General features: G+C 36.4%; 1 protein-coding gene and 1 long non-coding RNA gene across 3 annotated transcripts in view; one reads left to right on the plus strand and one right to left on the minus strand.

Moving 5' to 3' along the window:
- LOC116164181 (neurogenic locus Notch protein-like) overlaps nucleotides 1-18,451 on the minus strand; it is a 205,905-nt gene that overhangs the window by 149,907 nt on the left and 37,547 nt on the right. The window lies entirely within an intron of this gene.
- Nucleotides 805-1,812, plus strand: LOC116164182. Of its 2 annotated transcripts, none has more exons than XR_004143826.1 (3): nucleotides 805-1,091; nucleotides 1,135-1,427; nucleotides 1,471-1,812. It is a non-coding gene; the product is annotated as an uncharacterized LOC116164182 (long non-coding RNA). The 2 variants fall into 2 exon arrangements; XR_004143827.1 differs by having other exon boundaries at nucleotides 807-1,091; nucleotides 1,146-1,427.

Genomic DNA, 18,451 nt, shown 5'->3' on the forward strand with positions numbered 1-18,451 from the left:
GTGTGTTAGTCTCAGATGTATTCCAACAATCCAGAGCTTCGTTGTAAATGGCAATTTCAGCTTCATCAGAGCTATTAAGAATCAGGTTGATGAGAGCCTTATTTGCATTTACTGAACTAAGGAAAGGTGGAAGGTTGATATCGGATCGAATTCCAATGCCTCCTTGGGACACGGGGAGAGGGGCCTTTATCCACTGTTCGGGTGAAAGATTACAGTTGAGAACATGTTCCATTGCGTTTTTTATTTGCGCATCAAAATTATTTGTAACACCTGGTAAAGAAAACAGGTCATTGGTCCTAAGACCAGAAGGAGGTATTGCGACGCAATTTTTAAGTAAGAAGTATCCGGCGTGTAAGGGTAGTTGATTTAAATTCGTGGAGAGTGTCGTAATCTCATCAAGTTTCTTGGAAAAAAGGTTTGCATGATTGCGGTGCGAAGGCAGCCAAGTAATTCAAGGTTTTCGTTAACAACCTTAATACCAGGCGACAGTTGATTAAAATTGGTAACTACTGAATCCTTGTTCGGGTTGTCTTCACATTATTAATTATGTAAATTGGTAGCAAATTGTTTATAATTTTGGATACCATAAAAAGCTTCTTTAAAACAATGCTATTTGGAAGATATATTCAGTGTCCCCGACAAAATTTCGACCCTCTATATTCGGCATAGCAGAATGATGTAATTCTGACCCTTAAATTCATGATTCCAGGCAGACAGCGACCCAGGTCAAAATCCTTAAATTCCAAACGGTCTGTTACCAAATTTTGACAAACGCTTGTAAACCAGAACGGGGTTCTGCCTTCAGGTAGCTCCAGCCGGCTGGCCAGAGATCGAAATTCGTATTGATTGAAATTGTTTAATTAATAAAATAAAATAAATAAAAAATTCAAATATTCAAATCCCGATGTTGGGTACGGAGACACCTCCACCGTCTGTCAAATCACCGGTTGACCTTGGGGTCTGGTACGGCGTTTTCTTTTCCCCAACTGGAAACGTGCGGTGGATGTGACAAGTGCTACTAGTTCGCTGTAATGATAAAGAGTTATTACCACCTAAGCCCGGATGCTTATCAAGGCTCGAGGAGATATCAGGTAAAGGAAGTATAGGTAGTTTTCTCCACCAGTTATATTTCAGGTGCTTTTCAGCAAAGCAATAACCCGACCTGAGATGACTTGAACAGGAGGTAATAGCTCTCGAATAAGGTCGGCAAGGATTTACCTGGCGACGGCCCTTACAGAGGAACTTCCACCCGGTTCCAACAACCTCTACTCAAAGTCGGTGGAATCAGACGGCAAACACGGAAGGGAAGCTCTTTGGATTCCAGTCCGGTCGACCGACCGAAGGCAAGAATACAAAGAACTAGTTCTGTGTCCGGTTTTATAAGCCCGCAGGGATTTACCCTACCAGGATTATCTTCCCGGGAACAGGTGAGTAAAACGGCAAAACTAAAAGTGATTATCAAATTAATAGGTCTGGGAAAATAATGAAACTAAAACGAAAAGCTCTGGTGGAATTAAAACGGAAAATAAAATAAACTTAAAACGGATCTCAGGTTTTCGAAACGGGCAGGAATCGGGTCGGGTTCTGGTTCGGGGAATGATTTGAACATGGAACGGAATTAATCGGAAGTGTTCTCTGGTACTTTACAAACACCTTTTATAGGACACACAACAAGGTGGGAGATGTAGAAGGGATTGCAAATAAAGGATGGGGACGACAACAGGCGACATCTAACGAGGGGATTTTACAAAACATAGTACAGGATGTTTCACAAATAAAATTCCAACGTTATCAATTTGATGTTTTCTTACACGCTTAAAATGAACTTTGGGCGTGAATCAATATAATTAATCGTAATTAATAATAAGACTTCTCTCTTCGTCGATAAAGGGATCAAATGAACACACAACTTGCATAATTTTACATAAATACAATTCATTCTATTGGACCAGAATATAATAATAGTTATTTACCTAACAAGTTCGGTAAGTTAATTTTCCCGCATGAGCACTTTGTTTGCAGCACGACCGTAGGGAGTGCTGCATTTAGTGCGAATGCGGGAAAATTCTTTCCAAAAGAGTTAGGTACAATATTTTTTGTAACGAATTGCGTAAAAAAAGGTCAAAATTAATAAAGTTTTGTAAATTAGTTTTTTTTTAATCATGAGTTGGTAACACAATCATATGTTTGGTTGGTAACATAATTTTGTAACTACCCACTTTTAATTGCACTGGTCACATTTAAAACTTCCACATCTTTGGTTAATACATATTTTGCCTTTGCAATGAGTGCTACTACTGGTCACGGCATTGCATCGTTTGCACTGAATATCTTGAGTTGCGTAAATACACTCGTTACATTTAAAATCCTTGGAAGCTTTGTGTGTTAATATGTGCTTTCTTAAACTGCATATGCGAATAGTTGGAGAATATCACTGGTCACATTTTAAGACGTTTTAACAATAAATTTTACTTTTTCTTGAGTTCCAATTCTGAAAAATAATTTGATTGCGTTATAAGTTCTTGTTTATATATTTACGTAAAACTTAGTGTACGTCTGTTTCCGATTAATCGCACTAAATACCCTCAACCAACGGTTTAATTTGATTTTACAGCAGATGACAGTTATCCATGACATGACGTTCGTTGACTTCAATAAGTACTACCAACCGAAGAACGCGCATAACCCCTTCTCTCCAGCGGAAACTAAAAAACACCGCGATGCGGGAAAGTCGTTTTCCCGTGCATCGAGGATGCTTGGAAACATTATCTTTCCATTCAATGAGTACAAAAAATTACTTACAGTTTTAAAGTTAAAATATCCAAATACAGTTCGATTACACCAAACTCTAATTAAACTACCAGAAACAAATGCATCTGATAACCAGTGCTGGTGAGAAAAACTTGGTCTTCCTACTTCATATCCCCAAAACGGTTCTAGTGACGTTGATTATCATATCTGGTTGACGCAGAATACGAACACTTCGTTTCGAAAAGTGGCAAAAAGGACTTGATCAAAAGACTGCAGACTTGGCCTCGAAAATTTTACGGTAAAAAGAACTTCTAACGACAGCCATTCGACCTCGAATTTTAGCAAACGACGTCTTCAACGGACTGCAACTCGATCTCGATTCTAACAAAAGGCTTCTTGAAAGCAGAAAGAGACAGCACCCCGGGCTCACAATTGACAAAAGGCCTCTTCTTTAAGCGTCCGTAACTGACCAGTTTTCCCTACTTAATTTGTCAACCGATTCATCAACCAATTACAAATCCATAGTAACCAACCAAACCCATAAAACGGCATCTCCGCCAATGCGTAAATACGTAAACCAACATTTCCTAGGATTCTCTTGTCAACTAACATATTTCTTTGAAAATACCACATTTTTTACTGATTAAAACGCCAACTAATGTCTAAACCGAGGTCTAAACAGTCAACTTGATCTTTTCTAAAATAAACGAAAAGCTCAATAAAGCAGATCCAAGTTGTCACAATCCCATCAAAGAGCACAGTGATAGCGAAAAAACTGAATTGAAAATGTTCTTAATTTTAATCAATTCCAAGAAATACTCTATCTTTTACAATGAATGTAAACAAAGCAGACCTTGACTACAGGCTCGAAATTCGTAACTAATTCCACGAAATTGATTAAGAAAATGTTGATGCAGCATTAATTTAATTAACATTAGAATACCCGGATTCATTCCAAATGTCTTGTGCCAAACGACACCGTCCCAAACTGACACTGTTTACACATCAGCCCACTAGGGTTGGGTTGGTAAAGCAGCCTTGGCTGAAACCACGCCCACCCTAAAAATAAAATCAAATAAACTACCGGAATTTTACCATAATAAGTTTATTTTAGATTCTAAAATTTATGCCTTCTTTTCTTTTGCCTTATACTTAGTCGTCATAATGCGGGTCGATAATTTCAGTTCGAGAAAAGGTCTTACCAGAACCAAATCGGGTGAATAGGATCGGAAGGTATTAACTGACATGGTGAAACATGAGTTGTCTACCATTGCTAAATCTTCTTCGTTATCGTAGTGCAATTTATTGTTCCTCGCTTTGTCATTCTATTACCTTCGATTAGAGCAACACAGTGTTGAAAAAAAAGGACGGTAAGTGCTAATTCATTGCTTCAATTAAAAAGCATTGTTTCTCCTTTTCTTCAGCTTACCTTTGACGCAACGCAATGTTCATTGAAATAGTGTAATTTGAAAAAAGATTAGCAATAATTTCGCCTCGAATTTCGCTGACAAAAGGGAACATCAGCAATATGAGTTCGGCGAATGATTTCCAGCTTTGAAAGCAGCAAGCAACCTAATCTTCTTTTATGCTTACATCTTTGCTTATAGGAAAATCCAGTGGCAGATGATTAAAAAGGATTTTTTAATTGAGCAACTAACACTTTATTTATACAACAAATTAATGAGTTATTTCTTTACGTTTCGCCACAGAAGCCGAAGATTTTCTACCATTAGCGATGTGGCGTAAAAATTTAGCGTTTTGAATAGACGTTAATTACAAATCCGCGATTTATAATTTGGGAGAATTCGATTAAAGATTACGAAAGTTAATTCAAATCGAAACGGCCACAAAAAAATTGCATTATTGCAAAATGAATAAAACGATGTTATTCTTTATTGGTAACCAGAACCCATAGGAAGTAAGATGATATATGAACACTTTCTAATTACCGCTTATAATTAATAGTTCAAGGTACATACAACGCATATTAATTTAGGTAACGATCACGTTTAATACGACGGATTAGTGATAAATGAGATCCCGGACTAACAAAAGTGAAGCTGTCTTATTGTGTTCTTTTTTTCGTGCAACCATCTGATCTGCTTGGTTATTTCCGGCGTATAGCGTGATTTAAATGTGAATTCAATAACTAGTAGTAGACCCTGTCTTTCAAAACTGAAATTTAACATACAGCACAACTAATAAACTATGTATAATGTATGCCAAATCTTGAACGATCTGAAATTTCCAAATAATTTGTTTCAGTTTTTTTTAAATTAATTTGACTATTGCCGATAGGTAAAATTATAGTTAGTGACAGATATAAAATTAGCATTAACGCTAGTGAAAGCCCATTTCAATTAGTTTTTTCCAAATTATTTTTATTCAATCACATCCGAAATTATATCAAGACACGAAGGTGTGGTTTGCATGTAAAAAAAAATTGACGTCACGTCCTGTGTAGCCGTAAGGTATAGAATAACATTAGAAACATTTTATTTTCGATGTAGAAGTAAAAAGCGAGTCTTAATATAATATGTAAGTTAATTGCCCGCCTATTCAATATAATATTCATATGAGAATGTGAATGTACATGTACAAGTGTGTTCAAATTTCGACAGTAAACCGGGATAACTCTCTTACCAAAGATAGAGCTCGAGATAGGAGACGGTTTTTGCGAACCTGTGCTGCTTTTTTTCAGACCCCCTTAATTTCTCGACAATGCTAAATAAAAACGGGTTATAAGAGAGTTTTGACGTAGATTTGGTGTACATATTTCGATTTTTTATAGAACATGAATTTATTGATTACATGTTTTTCAATTGATTAAGAAATAAAAATAATGCAATTGGTTGCTGCTTGCATTTCTTTATCTTATTGTTGGCGCCTATACACATTACTTTAGATAGTTTAAAATTATCTATGTGTTTATTGCTCTTCTTATCACTTTAAGACTTAGGTCATGTATTTACGTCTATAAGATGAAATGCTGATGTCCCTAGATTTTATGCGTTTACATAGTTTTATATTCGCTACCGATAAACAGTTGTTGCAACAAAGATCAGGGTCAATGTTTGGTATTCCCTTGTATACAATGCCATTTTTTTCGTCTATACTGCTGTGTGTACTGATCCGTTTATTCGTCGTTTATTTTTCTAACTCAGTTTGTTATCAGACTTTAAGAGATAAATCCATACTTAAATTCTAGGAAAAATAAAATTTCATCTCTCTTAACTACACAGAAAAGGCGATATTAAATTAAGTATTTACATTTGACAACAGATAAAGACCCAAAAAATTCCCGAAACTTTCTACGTTTAAATAAAATGTAAACAAAACAACCTTGACTGCTTTCTCGTATAGCACAATAATCTTCATGCCGTTACATGGACCAACGACAATTAATAAAATTAACTAGGAAAGTTAATAACACAAAAAGGAGACCGCCCTTGTCCATCTTAATTAAGATTTCCGGACGAAATAAACACAGCAATACCTACCCTTTTCAGTTTTTGACAGTACTGAGGATATCACCGAGAAAGAGTAACGGAAATTGTGAGAATTTTTAGGGCGTAGTTCCAAAACGAAACATTTTGCTTTTCCGGAATATACGGGAATTAATCAACAAACGGGATTATAATTTTTGTTTGCGCTCATTTTGCCACAAGACTCGGTATTAAGAGCGATTCTCACATAAGCAGCGCGAGAAATAGGCAGGATTTAGTTGCTAACACGTGGCACAAATAAAAAATTGAAAAAAAATTAATTGCCGGAGTAATGGGCAAAATCATTTCGTGATTTCAAAGAGGCTAGAAAACCTCGGGAATAGGCTAGCGTTATGATATCGGTTGCCTTCTAAACTCGGACGGGTTCTTGATTTTTATTTTTGATTTTTTTTAAAATGCACCGATTTTCATAAAAATTTTATGAGACGATCTAAGTAAATACGCATTGAGAAAATGGCTTCTGGGAAGTTCCTCTGAGCGGCTGGGGAGTGTGCACTCAACCAACTTACTCGCTGTGCAGGAGAAGGGGGTATAAAACAAAATTGGACCAATAGGCCTTCCGGAAACATCTAAATTATTAATCTACAAATTTTCTGAACTGGAATCAATTGGCAGGTGGCTACCAAGATCGCTATACCTCACTCCCTTCGATTTCTTCATTTGATGCCACATCCAAAATGAGGTCTATCTATAGGATGGTACCAATTACTGTCGAGGACGTCCGGCTTTCTGTGGTATATCACCTTGTAACGTTATTTTCTCGCCAATTGATATTACCGATTTAGATTACGCTTAAGTAACCCTTGCTTGGGACTCTTATTTAAATTCAACGTTTTAGTTGATATTCTTACACCATCTAGGTGTTTACTTTGCAATCCACTAACGTGTTAATTTCTGTAGCGTAAATTATTCTTGTTGTAGTCGGGTTCTTTTACCTAGTTCTTTATTCTCGTGTTATAGATTTCTTTCATCTAGTTATTTGCTTCGCCGACGGAGGTCGTTTGTGCATCGTAAGGTCTTTTCTTGAATTTAAGGTCCCTTTTATGTTGTTATACCCAGACCAAATTTTGCTTTTGATAGTGCAGTTATTCGAATTATTGATTCTTTTTGAGTATTAATTACAGATTTAGTATACGATTATCCTTCGTGTAAGGCGGAAGCATTGCTATTTCGCAATATTACGCAGTGCGATTCACTAACCCTTTTATTTGTGTGTTGTGCTGTTTTGATATTAATATTTTCTCCGAATACGTGTAGCTCCCCTTTTTATTACTAAAAATTAATTTAAATTCAAATATTGACATAGCAGATCTATATATTACAGTGACCCATTTGCAATATTTATTTGATTAAATCACCATCGACTGTGACGTCAATTATTGTTTCTGTTCTATCCCTATCAAGTATTTTATTTCTTACGTTAGCAAGATCAAAACAACGATTTCTTAGTCTGCCTTGTTTCCCCCTTCGGGTAAGTCTTCTCCCCTCTCATTTGACATTTACTAAAGATTAAGTAGCGCCTATCCGGTTTACTTTTACTATATTTTCCTTTTGCGGAACCATTTTGTTCCAATATGGCGGAATTGGCTGATTCGCGAACTAGATTTATGAGTTACACTAACCCTTAAAGTTTTGTCGAAACCGGTTCATAATTACGAAAGTGTTTCTTGGAAGTGATATACCGTGTGCCCCAGGGAGATCACACCAGAGGGAAACAGCATTAATGTATTTTTTCGCGAAGGATCCACGTGACCTTTTCATATGTATTTGAAGTTAGCGTTTAACGTACGTTATTGTACTTGCCTGATGCTAGAATAGAAAGAGATTGGAGTAGCACGTTGAACGCTGATTTCAAAGACCTCGTGGATGTTACGCGAAAAAATACATTGCCGTTTCCCTATGGTGCGTTCTACCTGGGACCCACTGTATATAAACCTACAAATATACTGGTACCATCACAATAGGTAGATAGAAATCTACCTAAAAATGGCATACTTTGGAAAAAGGGAGTTTTTCTACAAATTGGCGTTGCGACTGGTTTTTTCTTCGAAATTTTCTTATAAAATGTGTTTGTTTGTATCAGTGGAAGTTTCTGCTATCCAGAGCTATAATTTGTTTAGGGGAGTGCCATTTGAAATTTAAAAAAAGATGATATTTGGCTTTGGCGGGCGACCCTAAATACAATGCGGTTGCGTTTTATGAAATATGTTTACAATATGTATAAAATGGTAGCCGACGAGCACGCGACGAGGACGAGCGCTGTCGGTGGAGCGAGCGCGAAGTAGGCATTGCTTAGCAGTTTTCAGAGTTCGGAGCTCTTCTTTTAAACGTTTTCGGTCAGGGACGATACGCTCTCATCGGTTGGCCGTTTTGGCCAATGAAAGTGTGGCACGTTTTAGTTTGCTGTCAGGCGTGCAAGCGGTGCGTCGCCCCATTGGCGAAGTTCAATTTTTTCGATGAAGTACTTTGCTCCATTTTTTATATGAAATATGTACCACCGTAGAAATTTTTAAACCTTTAAATAGTCCACTAGGATCATGTTTCCAACATTTTTCCTTGGTACTTGAAATTTGAAAAATATAGAATTTTAGTATTGAGAAGGTTGTTCAGAATTCTAGTCAGAACTCCCACCTTTTGGACACGAGCAAATTTCTTGTATTTCTCACAGCCAAAAGCTAAAATTCTAGTTTTCTTAAGAGTGGTGGGCATGAACTTAGTAGAGCGACTGTCTCAATTTCGAACTCATCTAGTTCGCTTTTAACACCTTATAATAAGAAAACTTAGGACGCTTGAACAAAAAAAAACGAATATTTTCCTAAGAACTTCTAATTCTAATATGAAAAAGTTATATTATAAAGTAACACCTAACACTAAATTAAAAGCGCACACTTAGTTCGAGTAAGTAGCGAAATGTAAAATTAAATTAATTATCTAGTAAGTTGGAGTAAACGATGTGAATCAATGTTTCAGGCGTGAAAGGTAAGTTAAATTGTTGCATTACCATTTAACAAATTCTTGTTCACTCGCCATGTAAACATCTGAATGGAGTAAACCTTTTAACGCAGCGAGAAAATTAACGATTTAGTTTGAAACATCTTTTCCGTCGCGATCAACCAAAACATACGTAAGTGAAAATTGGCCACCCTCGCCGCATATATACAAGTGGATAATATTAATAAATTCGATCAGAAGGGTACTTGACAATATGGTAACATTTTCATCAAGGGTCGGCTCCTACATGAAGGTCATGGGAAAGTATCACCATTGAAAAGGTAATCCCCAATGGACGTTAGATTTTCATGGGAAGATAAATTAAATGCTTTGCTGCAAAAACATAAATTAGTAGTTAATATACTAATTTATGCATATAGAAGGAATTGTAAAACTTCCTGAACCGATAGATTTGTAATTACATAAATTCGATTTAAAAATGATATAATATTCTTGTAAAATATAAAGCTAATAACAATTAATTAAATTTGGTTGGTACATTATCCGCATGTGCTAGCAGTGCGGCTTAATTATGGCAAGATAATTACGAGAACCGGACGTTTCATTATAAAGCAGTTCTGCATATTCATTTCTGCTGTTTTACATTTTTCTTTTCACATACAGGTAGAGGAACGGTTTGTTTGCTCATTTCACGTAGGTGTAATAGTAAGTATTATTACAAAGAGAAATGATATACTGTAGTTGCTTTGTGCGACGCAGGCCATATCCCTTTCTACAATGTACGCCCCTTTTGTTTGAATAAAACGTTCAAAACGTACAACGGGGAATTGCAAGTTCATAGAACGCACATGTGAATGTGCGCAATAAAAAAGTTATAATCAGCAAACATTGTTCATTACCTCAACAATAACAGGATCAAGTCGGCGCATCTGTTACAGATTTGAATGGGGCTTTTAAAATAAAGTGAAACTTATACGACGTTGAATATACGGGCCATAATCAGTTTAAACGTGACAAGTGCTCGGTACGACACAAACGATGGAATCAATGGATCAATTAACGCTTCAGTGCATAATAAACGTCTATTCTCTAACGATATCCTGTGTGATTGTGTGAAATTGTAATGAACCGTAGCGTGGACGCTTAATTTATCGAAGCGCACTTTACACTTTCATTGGCCATTTCATAGATCCCTCTCTTTTGATGAATTTATTTTAGATTATCTAAAACAATACAGAAATTCTTAAATTGCCTATTATGTAATATTAGCATTTCATTGCATTTGTGGTTTTCAAAGCATTTTTGAAATGCCCTGCTCCCTATATTTAGATCACCGCACTGAGACCTCATACAGTTCTTATTTATTGGATTTAAAGCAGAGACTGGACAAAAATAAGGAATTTTCACAAAAAAAGTTCCCGTATCGGCACACATTCTTGTTTTCTAAGGTGTTTCAAAGAAATGTTAATATAGACACTTCTAATACACATAAATAAAAAAGGAAATGAATCTAGTGTATTCCTTTTAAAAATTGAGTTTGATTATATGGAGAGTATCTCGACACACTCCAAAGCGATAATCACAATATTTTTGAAAATTGCCATGGTCGTAGGTCGTGTGTGCAAAATGATTTTAAGCCACTCGCACGAGTGCGAAAGCTGTAACTGTAACTTAATTTATGTATGTGGCTTATAATATACAATGGACATTACCTGCGCATTGACAGTCTGTCCGTCACAGTGCGTGGGCAAGCTTCTTAACATGCTAAATAATTATGCCTCGGTCATCAATTAAGTTTTGCTCTTTCCGAAGAAAATTAGTGACCTATACGTGTTACAGACCACTATTATTCCTAACTGCTAGCCAATATAATGACTCATTAATTTTTAATAGTTTCCTAGCTCGAGTTAGGTGGCTATTGCGATCACCATTTTTTGAACATGTTAAAAAATCAAAGTAAAAAAACTAAAATATTTTTTGCCAGCAAATCGGTTATTTTGATTTCTTTAAAATTTTGACAGTGTACATTAAAGGATGTAAAGCTGTGTTTAATGAGTTTTTAGCGCTGTGACGTCATATAACTGATTTTTCAAGTAGTCACCTACATTTTTTATTAACGAGCGAAGTTTTCGAGTGGTTACCCATTCAAATACGAGTATTAACCGGAACTAGACAATAAATAAATTATTCGCAATAAACATAAACAAAAGTAAAAAAAAACCGTGAAGTCGCAACGAGAAAAGTATCATAAAGAGTATCACAGAGTTGTTAATTTAATAAAGGGTAGGTAATTGGGTTCTTGTCCGAGTATAACAAAAACAGGAATTCGGAACAGAACGATAATAAATAGCGGGTCATATACAGGGTGTCAATTTTAAAACTTGCAGTCGGCCATATTTTCCAAACTAAAGAAGATACTGAAAATCGCGCAGAACCGTTTCGGGGGTATCGAGGGGGAACCAGAATGACATTATGAGTGACAACTCCCACCCCCTTCCCCCTCTTCAAAAATCCCAAATGGCAACCCCATACTTGTGACATATCGTTGGAAAGCTACTGAAAAATGCTTTCCAGTAGTACCAATAAAGTCAATATTCATTAAGACAATTTAACAAAAAATTAATAATTAACAAAAAAAAACTAAATGTTGACATTGAAGGATTTATGGCAAATTGGCCAAGAACTTCAACCTGAGCTGCTTCATTAAGCAATCTTGGTTAACTGTTCTTTAACGGTCAAGTGTAGGACAATTAATTTTTTCAAATAAAAACTATGCTTTAATTGAATATTCTTATTCTACATCTGAAAATAATAAACTTTCGTGGGAAACGTTTTTTCCGTACACATACCATTTTTTAAAGATAATTTTCCAAAAGCACGCTTTTTGATTGGAGGTAGGAAACTGTTCTGTCAAGAATTTTGCACATTGACTAAACTTCGTCTCTTTAGACACTACTTTTTTTAAATTGTTTTTTTGTTTGATTATTATATATTGGGTAGGAAGTATGTCCAATAAATGTCTTATTATTATTATCATTATTAGGTGTTTAGTTCAATTAACTATTTTTTCCTTTTGGCAATACATGTAGTAAAGTTAAAGGAGTTAAATTGAAGAGCAGACTCCGGTATTGCTGCAGTACTGAACATGAACTTCGCTCTTAATTTGGATGTATTGGCATAAATCTTTCTTTTTTGTTAATAATACTGTATCAAAAACAATATTGTATCATAGTTGCTTAGTCACTAAACGCACACAATAAAGCAAAATTTACACAAAAATTCAGGTGGCTATGAAATCTTGAAATATTGGTTTCACTTAAGATGCTTTTAAACGCAAAAAAAACAATGTTTTATTACCACAAATCAACAATAAAAACAATTGACACATTAAATATCGAAAATACAAAATTTCTTTGGGTCTGTAAAGTAAGCATAGAATCAGAGAAGAATATTCAAATGGCTTGTCCTCCGCTTCAATGGATTTTATGCTAATCTTTTGCAATTGTAGTATTGCACGTTGAATTAACAAATATGTCAAGACGGGCTGGCATGGATACAGGCAATTATGCATTTTATTTTATAACGTATGTTAAATTGCCATTTTAACAGGTTTGGATGAGTAGTCTAAGCCGTTCTTTAACCATAGGGGTAGGTAAAGTGAATCAATTGACTGTGCATTCTAATGACCGCCGGCCCGTGTGAAACTGTGGTGCTAAGGGTGCGGACTCGGGCATGGATATTTGTAAATGTATAGTGGGTTGGGTTGGTAGAGCAGCCTTGGCTGAAACCCCGCCCACTCAAAAATAAAGGTAAAATAAAATAAAAATAAAAACATCTGTCAATCTTATTTCAAATTTACGATATAAAATGATGTTCAGAACATATGACAACTCTGTTTCTATGGAAATCATCCCGACGATAGAATCTAAGCTTACTGTTTATTTGCACCTCTCCCCGTGTGGGGCACCCCCTTCGATTCGGGCTGTGGCCTTGAAATCTCCCCTGATTACGTCATAGGGTGGTGACCTTAGGATTTGTAACTAAGACGTGACCTTGGCTTTCGGTCCAATATCGTGGCCTTGGATTCTGGCCCAAGGTGGTTTTCAAAACAAGAAAAAGGATATTTCAATGAGACTAATTTAGTTGTTACATATAACCAATTTCTTGTTAATATTATTCCAAATGAAAATTAGTGATGTTATGAATAGTTGAAACCTCAAAGACGTAACTAATGCACACAAAAGGTAATAGCATTGTTTAAATACTTTATAGTTAAACAACCATATGGAAATATTACTTGAACGAAATAAGTAGTTCTGGTCTAGAAAATCCAGTTGGCGCTACTATCGTGGTCTAAATAAGTAGTGACAGTTTACGACGAAAGGTTCCGCTTTATCATTACAGACTTTTTAGTAAGGCCTGCAAAAATCATCAACAGATGGCTCTCCTTCAATGTAACCCGATCGGCTACACAGCGTAACTGAGGCGACCTTGAGTAAGAATGCAAGTTGTAACTCTATACAGCTAAGATTATACTATATAAACAAGACGCTGATGTTTAGTTCGACAGCAAATTCCTTTTACTTTACTGCTTAAGTGCTATGACATATGCTGAAAACCGCATGCGGGAAACCGCATGCTGGAAAATAAAAAACCGCGCCATGTATAATTAAATGCATAAAGACATACTACGTGCGTTTTGCAGTCGCCGCATATAAATGCGATTTTGCTGCCGCACTTGTCGGCGGGAATGCGGTTGCGGTAAGTGGGAGAACACAAAGAAACAGGTATGCGATGACATACTAGCCGCAACGTTTCTGCCGGACCGGCCAAGTAGTAGTGTAATAATGTCTGAGAACGATAAATTATTTGCGTTGGTGGAAGCGCGCCCTGCTCTTTGGGACAAGGGCTGGGATGAATTTTCATCATAACTTCTGATATCTGTGTAAAAAGTATTAAAATTATCGGGCAGCAGAAATGTTGAGTCGAACCAGAGAGAGAGAGATTCCCGTGCAGCAAACCCTGATATGGGTGCACGGAATATCTCCTCCTCCTTGGGTTGCCGAGTAAACCTTCTGCTTCGGCTGCACATACAGCTACCACATTAAAGAAAAATGTTTGTACGCGTCCATTCTCCCCCGAAAGGGGAAAAAAGGGAGGGGGGGGGGAAAAAAAAAACCGAAAGGAAAAAACGGGAAGGATTATTCAATAAATAACTGCAGTAGCAAGGGGACTATTTTCTGCGCGGCAGTCGGCATGCGGTTCCCGCATGTAGTATGCCATGAAATGAAAAATGCGGGAACCGCTCAAGTTTGCGGCTGCGGTTTCCCGCATGCGGTTTTCAGCATAGTATGTCATAGCACTAAGTGCTATGACATACTATGCTGAAAACCGCATGCTGGAAAATAAAAAACCGCGCCATGTATAATTAAATGCATAAAGACATACTACGTGCGTTTTGCAGTCGCCGCATATAAATGCGATTTTGCTGCCGCACTTGTCGGCGGGAATGCGGTTGCGGTAAGTGGGAGAACACAAAGAAACAGGTATGCGATGACATACTAGCCGCAACGTTTCTGCCGGACCGGCCAAGTAGTAGTGTAATAATGTCTGAGAACGATAAATTATTTGCGTTGGTGGAAGCGCGCCCTGCTCTTTGGGACAAGGGCTGTGATGAATTTTCATCATAACTTCTGATATCTGTGTAAAAAGTATTAATGTGTAGCGTATGTGCAGACCGAAGAGCAGAAGGTTATCGCAACCCAAGGAGGAGGAGATATTCCGACACCCCATATCATCGATACATCCCGATAATTTTAAGAAAATGTTTGTAGCGTCCCATTCTCCCCGAAGATTATTCAATAAATAACTGCAGTAGCAAGGGGACTATTTTCTGCGCGGCAGTCGGCATGCGGTTCCCGCATGTAGTATGCCATGAAATGAAAAATGCGGGAACCGCTCAAGTTTGCGGCTGCGGTTTCCCGCAATGCGGTTTTCAGCCATGTATGTCATAGCACTAAGAGAAGAGTCACATTTTTATGTAATCTTTATTTGAAGCTCTAAAGTAAAGACCGTTTTTTTTTCACTGCGCTTATAATAATTAAATTACGTAGGTACCTATGCGTATTACTTGTTTTTACCTATTGTGTGTTTAAGCGAATTCGCATTTATAATAATTTTTGTTCCGGGGTGAGTTGGTTGCGTTCAAACAAGATAAATTACGATAATTAAAATCTGGTAGTAAATTTTGCTTTAAGTTTGTATTAAAAAAAGCATGCGACGGTGCAGTAAATACACTCTGATTTCAAGTCCCTACAATACAATCCCTGTAAGAGGTAAATCGTAACATTTGTCCAATTTTTTTGACGGAATGTGGATTATTCACATTTAACGATCCTCGAGATCGTTTATAATTTTGTATTGCTGTCTGTCTGTCTGTCAGTTCAGTGTGCACGATAACTTTGTTTAAAAACGTCCCATATCCCTTTGAATTTTAACACAAATCAGAAAGGTCGTTATTGTTTTTCAGCTACGTAGAGGTAGACAGACTATCGAGCCAAAAACAATTTCGAAGATCGTTCGGTATTCATTTGTATGGGAGTTTACCCAGAATGTATGGATTTTATTATAAAGTCTTTAAACAATGCTATTATTAGAAGTCGAAAAAAAGCTGAATTCAATTGAAATTTATTTCGTTACCTTTATACCTATTATTATTTGTTCAAAACTCTAAATTACACTAATTTATTAAGGATCTTCAGAGCCTTTATAGTTTTGTATTGTCCGTCCGTCCGTGTGCACTATACCTCTTTTTAAAAGTGACCGATCATGTTGAAATGGCGTACGAGTAGATACTTTGGACATTAAGGTCGTATCGAGGGTCGGACGCTATTGATTTTCAGGAAGCTGGCTCAACAGGAACAAAAGTTATAGCACTTCGAGTGAAACGGGAACAGGAAACACTGTGGGCTCAGTATAATAGAAATCAACATATTTTCATTGCCTAGGTCATGTATCGAGTTCGGACTGTCGCTAGATTATTCCCTGACACTTAGATGTGTAACAATTCAATATTCTTCTCTGTGGTCTAGGTCAAAAGTTTTAGAGCAAAATGTACCCAAAATTAGTCTTGACACATGAATTTAGAGTTGTAAAAGCTTTCAATGCCGGAAACATGAATTTGATGTATTTTTATTGACCATATGTATTCTGATCAAATCATGTCAAAATCGTTATTCAGCACCAAGATCGTTGGGAAATAGACCAAGAGCATTATTATGATGCCCTAGATTCGAATTTATTTATTAGTATTTTGCAAGGTTGAAATAAATGGACGTTAAAAACGTGGTGGACCGAGTTAAGGATCCTTCAGTATTTAGCACTAATCCTTGAAATCGATTGGTGAAGGATTAACGTCGCTGTTTCTTTTCGTTTTCAAGTTTAGACGAGGAACAGATGGATATACGAACGAACAGACGGGCGGACAAAACCATCACATAAGGGCAATTTCTTTTGAAAAATTCCTTTAAAAGGAAACCGTATATATGCGTTAGGTCCACTTGTACGTTTTGCCATCATTTTCTGGAATATAATTACCAGTGGTTAGAAAAACAGTTGTGACATGGCTATTGGAGTAAACAACATGCAAAAACCATCAAGTACGTGGAAGTAGAGGTCAACCAGGCCCTATTTTTTGTCATTGAGATATTTTCAAAGAGTAATTTCGTTCGAATTTTTTCAAAATGTGATAATTTTAGATATGTAATTTCTCTGGAAATGGCTGATGGTGGCAATTATTCATTTTAGAGAACTTGTCTAAACGTTTACTGAGCGAAATTTCGGGTTGTGTTTTCTAAAAGTGACAGTTCTCATTATTGACTACTAGTTAATAATGTCCACATTATTAACCACTTTGAACAACTGCCGAGAAAGCCTACTTTACAAGTGGAAAAAAGGTTCATAATCATGTCATCAGACGCTAGTAGTGAAAAAAATCAATTTTTTATTATACCTGAATCACAATCTCCGTTTTAAACACTCAAATGCGTGCGAAAAAGGGCCTTTAAAACACACGTGCTTTAAAGTTGCTAAGTTGCTAAGTAACGATACTTCAAGTATGACTTTTGAAACTGTCATCTGGATGAAATAAAAAAATCCTCTTAGGTCGCTTTCTGTAAATGCAGAACATTTCTTTGGCTTTTGTACCTATCCTTTGGTTGAAGCTTTCACAAACGCGCGTAATTTAGGGTATGCTTCCAAATCTGTTCCACTTTTTAATCGCAGCATTGCTTTAAAGTTTTGAATGAATGCACCAAAATATAGAAGATTTAAATACCTTTGATTTTCCTTCATATATGCCAGCATTATGGATGCATTTAAGACTGTATTCGTAAGTAACTTCCTATTCATCCATGGAAACAACTTTTCATATTCTTTATAATAGGATTTACTGGAGTTGGATTTTACACCTACCAACGTTTGTTTAGATTTTACAACAATCGATTTAATGGACGGTGTATTATCGTTTTCAACGGAAATTGTTTAATTCACAAAGACGATGATTTTTATAAGCAAACGTCAAGTGACATTTCCATGGCAATCGTGAAATTACGAACACCCAGCCCACTTAATTAGACATGTATATTTGAGTATAACGTCAATATGACTTCATTGTATTTCCTATTTTTCAATTATACTGCAGGTATAATAAAAAATACTATAAGATACACGTGTATAATTGGTCTTTAAAGCACTTGCAACGTTAAAGGCACTTTGCGTCGTGCCCTTAAACTCGTTGCGCGTGCTTTAAAGACTTGATTATACACTTGTATCTTAATATACTATACTGGTAGTGAAATCATTTATCAGAAATGAAAAAAATTGCATCGTTTTTCTGTGAATACGAGATTATCAAAGAAACAATGCTTGTTTTGTCTTACAAATTTGTTGCATTTATACAGAAAAATTGCACATAGGTTCCTTCTTCTGTACAAATAGTAATTTAGAGACATTTCCAATGTCCATCGTCACTGCAGTCCGCACTTTGTCCGCGTAAAATAGCTTCGGCACCAATGAATCCCGTCGCACCTGGCAACACTTTGCAGTAGCTGTAGGAAAATGGTGAGGGCTGTTTTTCTTAAGTGATAATCTTTTTTGTAACTTGCATACAAACAAATAGTTATGCTCTCATCATGCACGGTTAATAAGTAAGTAACTGCAATTTCATTTTTGCATGCAACGGC

Source organism: Photinus pyralis, unplaced genomic scaffold (assembly GCF_008802855.1).
Source record: "Photinus pyralis isolate 1611_PpyrPB1 unplaced genomic scaffold, Ppyr1.3 Ppyr1.4_LG2, whole genome shotgun sequence".
Taxonomy (NCBI): Eukaryota; Metazoa; Arthropoda; class Insecta; order Coleoptera; family Lampyridae; genus Photinus; species Photinus pyralis.